The sequence below is a fragment of the Cyprinodon variegatus genome, unplaced genomic scaffold, assembly GCF_000732505.1.
Source record: "Cyprinodon variegatus isolate N-32 unplaced genomic scaffold, C_variegatus-1.0 Scaffold132, whole genome shotgun sequence".
NCBI lineage: Eukaryota > Metazoa > Chordata > Actinopteri > Cyprinodontiformes > Cyprinodontidae > Cyprinodon > Cyprinodon variegatus.
The window spans coordinates 1,341,231-1,350,931 of record NW_015150585.1 but is presented as its reverse complement, the minus strand read 5'-3'; the positions used below and the strand labels follow the sequence as shown (position 1 = coordinate 1,350,931).

Below are 9,701 nucleotides of genomic sequence, written 5' to 3'. Positions count from 1 at the left end.
ACCCTTTTTTCGCAAAAAACAAACAAATAAAAAAATAAGGCTGTCTTGAGTAAACCTATTTTAAATTGTTCTCATAAGGTCATTAAGACTCTCCATGTTTTATAGCTACATGCTTAAAGTCAACCACACAAAGGTCAGAGCAGTCACATTAACAGAGATTAGCAGGTTTGTACTTATTCTGTAAGTCCGACAACGTCTCCAGGTCTGCATCAGTTTTCATTCTTGTTTTTTTTTTCTTTTTGGTTTGAGGACCAGAACCATTAAGGGGAGATGAGACCTCTCAATTAAGTAAGGAGCTAGAAAATGGACTTTGTTCAATAATTTTATAATCTGCATTGTTAATTCTTTGAGGTATTATATTGATTGAACCTATGTTCTCAAGGACTGAAACCCAGTCACAGAGAAAGTGGTCGAAATGATGCTGTCTTTAAAATAACCAATTACAAACAGTAGTGTGTAAAAATGTTAGGAAGAACTACTGCTAATTGGGATTACATTTGTCATTGCAGAATGAGTTAGTGACCAAAAGAGGAAAATCTTAGAGGTATAGAGGACGATCTTATATCGATCTTTTATTTCCGGATGGATCATCTAAATAAGTGGTCCTCCTAATTATCAATCATTCTGGTAATATGTTTACGTAAGGGCGTCCTACATGCTCTTCCCATTAGCTATCTTTTTCTGCGCATGCTCACTTTCCGGTGTATATCTGTGGTGAGCTACGGTTTCAGACAGTCATGAAGCTCACCGCCTGTTCTTTGAAAATGGCCGTCGTAAAAGTGTGTACGAAGTGTATGAGAAGAAAAGAAAGGTATCAGAAGAGGCAGATATATCCCAGAATGCTTTGAGTGGAGAGCTTTTCTCGGAAAACATTATGGGATTTGTTGTCACAGCGGCCTGCTGTTGCAATAGGCTGCCGCTACCCGGCACAGGTGACTAATAAAGAAGATGGCGCAGGACGCAGGATGGTGCAGTGGACCAAGTGATCAACTGTCCGAACAGTAAGTTGACTGCGTTCACCATTAAGTCCCCACTATTTACATTGCAAAAAATGGAAATCTAAATTTGTCTTTTTTTTTTTTTTTTTTTTAATAAGTGCATTTTTTCTTGAATTAAGGAGATAAGTGAGACACTTTGCCAATGGAACAAGATAAGATACATTTAAAATAAGAAAAAACAATTGCATTTTTTTTTATTTCAAGTCAATAATATCTAATTATCTTATTTTAAGAGGAAAAATACTTATTCCATTGGCAAATTTCAAATTTCATTTTATTTACCTACTGAAATTAAGGGTAAATACACTTAATTTAAGAAATTTCTACTTATTTCTAGATTGTTTTTGTAGTGTAGGTTTTTTTTAGGGGTTTAGGGGTTTGGGCAGATGTTCTAACACAGTAAGCTTAATTGAGATATGAGAACAGCGACTTTTAAACAGATGGTGCACAAGGAGAAATGGTCTTGTGAATTTTCTTACATCCGCATTTCTTTTAAGTGCAGAGGTTAGGTTTTTTATAAAATTCAAGAAAATCCTCCACAAAACCTTTAAGTTTCACACACAGAAGATTGGCATCCTTGATTACAGTTAAGGGAAATACTACAGTGGCGATGTCTGTAACAGCTCTCTTATCTTTAAAGAACTGTATATACAAACCATCCAAACTGCTACCTTCAAATCCAATTCCGAACATTAACCACTACAGCCTCATTGGAAGACAAACTGACTACTTATAAGTATGTGAGCTCAGTCATTGGGGTCCAGAACAGTTCTCCTATCCAAACAGCATCAATAGCTCCATTTCAGTTGCTCTGGCTGGGGGAGATTTTAATATTAAGTTACAGCACAGCATAAGCAGTTTCAAGTGGAAAAAAACGAAAAGGTAAAAGATATGATAAAGATAATGAGACTGATGGATTCAGCGCTCCTGGTAGATAAAGCTGAGGAGGCAGCACAATACTCCTCAGAGGCATTGGGAGATGGGAGAGATGCGGATACAAGCGGGACAGTGTGTCACAGTGTGTTTGCAGTGGTTAATGTGTGTGAGGAGGAAGGAGACACTCAGAGCGAGCAGAGGAGCGATGGTGTGTCGGTTCGGGCTATCTGTCCACGCCTCAGTGCTTTTATAGGCTGATCAAAGAGACAAGCACAGATAGCTCTTACAAACATACGCACATCCACACAGACTTACACTGGGACCATACTCCTGATTTTGTTCACAGAGTTATGGAAACATCTTAGATAAAATGCTAACATCAGCCATTAAGATATGAATTATTTGTTAGATCTAATGATGGTGTCTGTATACGCTTGAGTTATTCGGTGTCAGTTTTTAATGTTCTTCAATTTAAAAGTGAGCCCAGCCCACACCCACACACACAAGCCACCCCTTCTTATGTTTCATTTAATTTTGCTTAACCCTTGGAATGGAATCTAGAATGTATATTTTTAATGGATTTGACAAAGTGGTAAATTTTAATTAGTTCCATCAAAACGACACAAATATTTCACTTTCTCTCTTTGTAAAACAAATCTGATCCGACAATGAGTTTAACCACATCCTCCATGATATTAACCTACATTGCCTGGACATGACACCAGATGGAAGAATAACAGAGAAACAGACTAAATCTCAATCAGACATACATCTGGATCTGTAATAAACAGAAAAGGTACTCTATTTCAACAATTTATGAAAAAATATATCAAAAGGTTTTTAAATTGGGGTTTATACATCATAGTTAATGCAAAAAAATAAAATAAAAATCAGTATTTAAGAATATTAGAACAAAATGTATTTTAATACAGAAATTGGAGAAGGTATGTAATATTATGGCAGGTTGAAAATCAATGGGGGTTGAACAAAATTTAAAAGCCCCAGATATAACTGCAGGTGATTGTAAGAGATTCAGCAGGTGTGGAATAAAGCTGAAGGGATTGCTTTAAACACCGCCAAACACAGTATACAGTGTATCTGGTATATGGACATACATGTAACTTTTGCATTTCTTATGTTAAGCTAGGGAGAAAAAAAGGACTGGACTGTTGCCAAGTAGTCCAAAGTCTTCTCCCAGATGAAAGTTATTTTATATTGAAACCAAGATCTACTTCTTGGACAGATATAGAATCAAGTTAACTTATGGTCCAATTTGAAGTTTTCACAGTTAGTGAGGATTTTGGGAGTCAGAACAACTACTGATATTGATCCACTAAGTCTTATAAAGCCCATAGTCTACTACAGTAACACAGGCCAGTCACCTTCCTAACATGATGAACTGATGGAGGGCAAAGAGCTACAGCCAAGCAGTGGAATAACTTTCAGTAGATTTCAGCAAATCTTTTTTTAATATTACACAGTGGAATCCGCTTATAGTGGTCACAGATATAGTAATCAACCGCTTATATAGACCAAAAGGCTTGAAACAGAATCATTTCTATACAAATGCTGTGTAAATAATTAGTTTATAGTAATCAAGAAATTCGCTTATAGTGTTCATTTTTGGCCATTTTATGAATGTAAACATGTGCAAAAATTATTAATAAGTGGATCGAAAGTGATGACAGCACTCCGGTGTCAGAGCCCATGACGGATGAGGACATCATCGCGGAGGTAAAAGAGCGCTTTGGTGCGGGTACCAGTGCTGCGCGCAGCGAGGAGGGGGAGGATGAGGATGAAGAAGAGGAGACTCTTTTCCCTTCCAGAGCTGGAATGAAGAATGCAGTTTGCATTTAAAGACTGGTCTCCTGCATGTTGGTTTCAAAAATTTTACCTTTATCTTTTAGGTCATTTTGAAAAAGATGTGAACTCGATGTTGGACAACACTCTGATCCAGAGAACCATAAATAAATATGTCAAGTGATTCCTTTATGTGGCGCAGCAGATCGGCAACACAAAACAAACGTAGGCTAGCTTTCATTTTCTGCAGCCTATGCAGTTCTTTTCTATGTTTATCTATGAAACCGTTTGTTTCAAACTTTATTTTCAGACATGTTAAAAAAATGCACCAGTGGCACATCAGAGCTGATGCACAGAATGAGTTACATAGGCCTACTGTAGGCTATCAGAGTTATGTCCGCACACTAAGAGCTACTGTGCTGTGATTAAGCATTTGTTTCAACGTTTATTTTCAGACTTGTAAAAAAAATGCACCGGCGGCACAGCAGAGCCGACGCACAGCACATAATAAGTTATGTAGTATACAAGAGTTATGTCTGTGTATAGTGCAGTATACTGTAATTAAACTTGCATGGTACTGTAATAAAATTCAGTAAATGTGGCAGCTATCTGTTTCATTTCATTTTTCTTATTGAAAAACCATACAAATGGCATTTAGATGATATTCTGCATAAAAAATAAGTGAAATAACGGTACATTCGGTTTTAGTAATCAACCACTTATCGTGTTCAAATCTGCTCTGGACCAACGTGACCACTATAAGCGGATCCCACTGTATAACATCTGAATTTGATATCATCAAAATTTACTATGACTTTATAATTCTGATTAAAAATGATTGAAATAAAATAGATTTGTCAATAAATGTTTATTTATTCTAATGCAATTATAAATAGTAAATTTTCAGCATATACAAGAGGATACTTCTCTTTAGCAGCAAAGGTTTGCTGTAGATAAAAACAACACACTATCAGAGCTTGATGGATCAGCATCTATCATGCTGACCTGGAAAGCAATGGGAATACTGATAACCCATGAATGCTGATGGAAAAACGGGTCTTAGCCAGTGAGAGAAAGAGACACAGCAGGAGGACACGCTGGATGTATGCAGACTTTACTGTGTATTTGGGGAAAAAGGAGCAGATAATTCATTTTTTGAAAGAAGATTCACATATATTAGCACACATTTTTCTGGATTTTTTCAATAATAATAGGATGTTGACCGCAGTTTGGGATCGCAAGACAAATAAGCTGTACAGCATTTAGGCTTCTGCCAGCGATGTAACAATGTATCTGATGTAAAAGCAGCACTCAGGCAGGAATAGTTGATAAACATGCCAAAAACTGGTCAACTTAGGCTTAAGCTCCTGTGTATTCTGCTGACAAAAAGATTGAATCTATTCTTTTAGAGCTCTTCTTTTGGGCACATATAACTAGAAAGGCTCATATGATGAACAAGTGATATTTAGCAGCACCCTCAAATAAAGGTAGGCTGGAGGTGATCAGACTAGATTTGATTTAAAAAAAAATTCTAAGTCTGAATTTTCCTTTGTTCCCTTTTTTGGAAAGGAAACAGGGTGATCAAAAAGTGATTTATGTTCCCTTCAAACCACTCAATAGCCTATGATGTCTGACTCTGCAGGCTGTGTGAAAACAGGTTGCTGTGTGTGGGGTGTTTTGTACGTGCATACAGTTTGGACAAAGAGAGAGTGAAAAGGAGACCTGTGGTGGTACATGGAAACATCAATTATGAGGCATGAGCAGATGCAGCTAAATTAAACAGAGAAGGAAAGGAGGATATGATTTGTGGCTGTAATTAAAGAGTTTAAAAAAAAAGATAATAAAAAAAAAACAGCACAGAGAAAGGTGACAGAAAGAGATTTACCTTGGCAGGGGAGTCTAAATAGAAGGTAAAAAGTCTCTTGAGAGAGCGTTAATCTCGCAAAGAGGTAAAAACGTGTAGCCCTCAGTGGAAAAACTTGTGGGGGCTAAAAAAATCAATTGACTGAACCATCTAAACCTTTTCTCCACATTTCTTCAACAACCAGATTGCTTTGGTTCCCCTATGTGTTTTAATAAAAGGGAAACCACTTCAGCACAGACCTGGACTCAAATTGCACCTCTACTGGCAAAGTATCAAAATATATAAACACAGCCGCTAAGCCTTTCGCTTTTAATTTTTACTCCTTTGTCTTTTCTTGTCCTTTGCTACTGTGCAGCTTTATTTCCCTGCTCTGTTTTCATCAGTTTGATGTCTTGCTCTCACTTTCTAGCCGGCTTGAAAAAGTCACTTCATGTCTTTTTTTTTTGCCTTCCCTCCTCTTTCAGATCTCATACTGACCTAGATGCCCTAATGAAACATGTCAGCCCAACATGGAGTGATGTTCTTCAAAGTACATGCATGCAAGAACACGCACGAGCATTCAAAAACTCAGGCACACATAGTGTTTTTTGTAGGATTAAAAGAGCATGTGGTCTTGTACTTGTGTTTGCGACATTTTCTAATCCCCTTTAATATGATTGGATTTTGTAAGTTATTACTTGATTCTTGTTTGTCCATCCATCCTCCTATCTGTCTGTCTGTGCCTGCCAACCTTTCTATGCTTTGGCCTTTCCATCTAGTTCCGTATTAAGAGCTGATTAAAGCAGAGACATCTTTTAGACCCTCCTCTTAGCAAACAGCACACTACTGATACATTTCTATCACATAGGGAGATACAGTCAACATTATTTGATTTCCAGCTAAAGCCAAGCTGGTTAAAATCTTTTAGGACATGCCGACACATTTTGTAGCATGAGGGTGAAGGGAGGCAATATGTCCCACATGACTGCTACATTATTTCTGCAGATGCAAAGTAAAAGTCACAACACTTACATGATAAAGTGAAGTAATTGCCAGGTTATACAGATGCTCTAACGAGCATAAATGTACTGTATGTGTTACATATATGTTACTGATAACAATATGAAAGCAATTCATCCTAATGCAGTACATCGTAATTTAGAAACAGTTCGTGATTAACTGAAGTTGATATATATATATATATATATATATATATATATATATATATATATATATATATATTAGGTCTGCAACTAACTATTACTTTGCAAATCGATTAATTAGATGGTTATAGTTTTGATTTTTTTGGAAAGCAAAAGGTTCCTTAAAAAAAAGACTTTTTACGAAATTAAGGCAGGTGAAACTAAAATTTTTCCACTTGAGGAGTTCTGGATAGAGCATATTGTCAGATGAAAAGTTTGTTTTTTATCTGACTTTTTTATGTACAATTTTAGTATAATTGCTGCTCAAGGTGGCTTGCTCTTTCAGCTAAATGCATGTTTTACAGTCTCTATACTCCCGTTAACGGTAATAGTAATCGATTACTAAATTAGTTCACGATTATTTCAATAATCGATTAATAATGGATTTATTGCAGTTAATCCAATTAATTGATTCAAATGACAAAATAATTTTTAAAACTAAAAGAAACCTACTAAGGGTTGGATCTAGCCTTGTGAGACCATCCTGATCTCGTGAGATTTCAAGATGGTCTGGAGACTCTCCGTTGAAGAAAATTTGGAGCCGTTCACCAAACGAAAGTCCAATCAGCGTTGGCTTTGAGGCGGGTTGAGGTGTGACGCAACGAGAAGCGCGACAGTTCAGTCTAAAGAACATGGCGGCTTCAGCCGATGAAACTAGCGTTAGCGTGGCTATCGAGCAAGTTTTATTGGAATTACAGAGTATTTCTTCACTGAAAGAAGAGCAAAACACTGCTCTGGAGGCTTTTTTCAGAGTAAAAGATGTTTTTGCTCTTCTCCCGACTGGTTTCGGCAAGAGTAGCCTGGCTTGTGGTTGTGTCTTCGTCGTCAGTCTGTTAGTACGTTATATGCTTCGTTGATCTGATTGGTTTATTTGGCCCGTCTATCACCAACATAGGCCAATCAGCTAACCAGTATTTTCACCCCTTCCCAAAATTACTTTAACGGAAGGTTTCCAGATGGATATGCGGAGCAAATCCATCTGGCGGAGTCAGGTTAGGTTGGATCCCCAACCCTTTCGATTTTGTTTCATTTTCAGTCACTGTGCCCTGTCTTCTCAACCCTGAACAGGCTTTTTCCCTCTAACAGTCAACCTCAGTCTCTTTGTGACACCACCAGACAGGCGAAAACTAGGTGTAAATGCATTAAATGATTTTAATGAAATGCATTCTGTTTGATTCTGTCCATGACTGCTGTCCCTTTCAGTGGGCCCAGTTTTCACTGCTTTACTGTCACTTTTTAATATCTTCCCAGTTTGAATCAAAGTTTATTGTGAGAGATTTGTTTCTGAAAGAGCCTGGATGTGTTGATGAGCTGCCAAACCCTTCAGTTCCGATCAGCAGGACTCTGGAGAAGGAGCGGGAAGGAGTGAAAATGAGACAAAAAGAGGTGTGGAAAGCTTCACATGCATGAGCAAAGTCAACGTACAGAGGTTGGCAATTGCTGAGATGACTAGAGGAAGAGAGAATGGAAAGGAACAATGGAAGCCAAAAGCTGTACACAATAATAATGACAGACAATGAGAGTGAAAAGTCATTTAAACACAGCAGAGGGGGAGATTGTGCTGATATTTGATCTTTGCCTAACAAGCTTAGTGGTAGAGCTAAGCGAAGCTAAATGTCATGCCTGAAATATGTCTAGGGCTTTGCTTATGCCAGGTATACACAAATACTTATAAAAAATACTTGGTTCTTTAAGACCACAACAATATTCTCCATTGTGTGTTTGTGTCAGGGGGCTATATGTGCATCATTTCCTCTCTGTATGTGTCTGGATTCTCAAGTGACACAAGATGCCGTGACCTGAAAATTAAATCTCAATCCGTCTGCCACCTTCTAACCCAGCTCCCCCTTACTCCCCCCCCTACTCCCCGTCTCTTCCTGCTTTCCTCTCCTTTCTCACAATCTCTCTGACCATTTATCGGGGAATGACTTGTGCCCTTTTGGCTATTTGCAGAGTCCAATCGATTGTCGAGTGAAGTGTGTACTGTACGTAAGAGCCATGACCGTACAGCACAAAAATCTTTACAGCCACACGCACTTACGCATCCATGTAGTTTGGTTGCTGTTGGGGAAAAACTCACACAAAATGCCAAAAGTGATTTAGAGTCTATCAACAGGAAGTGGCAATGTTACCGATGGGCAGATCATCAAACAAAAGGAAACACCCAGGGGGACTTAAGCAGCGAGCTACAGAGCGCTATTGATTAGGCACAAAGTGCGCACACTAATTAAGCTTTTGTGTCTGCAAATTGAAACATTGCAGTGAGACACTAGCATGAATCATCACTGTGCCTGCATGTGAGCACTGTGCATGTGTTTACGTCAGGGCAGACAGTTCTCATTTAGGGAAAAAATTACTGCTATGATTATTAGCTGTTTTACTGACAATACAAAAGTGTCTTTTAGTGTCATTTTTTTACGGTTCTAAGGAAGAAGGAGAATAGATTAGTTGGCCTAGAGTGACGATGACATAATCAGTCTAATAAAGCACTAGTTACATCTTTGTCTTACAAGGAGTAAAACAAATCAAGCAACGAAAAGTGCGGGGAAAAAAAGACATTTGTTTCATTGTATCTATATCTCATGTTGTCTCATCCTCGCCCTCATTTTAATGCCTTAACTTAACTGTAGGCTATATTAGACCCTATAGGACATTGTTTTTGTTTTTCTCCTCAAATCTGAGCATCTCAAAGCAGATGCAGCAAAATGTCAGACAAGAAATACGGATATATTCATAGCAAGAAGTGCAGCAGAAACATTAGCATCAAAAGCAGAGAAGTAAAAGGAGGGAATGATTTTTCTGGTCTAAAAAGAATATTGTCACAATAACAGAAATATTGGTAAGGGGAAGGGATTAAGTTCTGGCATAATAGAAAAGACATGAGAAGAAATTGGTCAGCATTAGGTCTAATATAATGCAGTAGAGATATGTTGTACGTAGAAAGGCTGGAGGGCTACAGGGTGAGGCTCAGTGTTGTTGTTG

At 37.9% G+C, this 9,701-nt stretch overlaps 1 protein-coding gene across 4 annotated transcripts in view; it reads right to left on the bottom strand.

Annotated features, from left to right (window-relative positions):
- Positions 1 to 9,701, bottom strand: part of LOC107085757 (bifunctional heparan sulfate N-deacetylase/N-sulfotransferase 4-like) — a 75,967-nt gene that overhangs the window by 17,266 nt on the left and 49,000 nt on the right. The gene's annotated exons all lie outside the window — the stretch shown is intronic.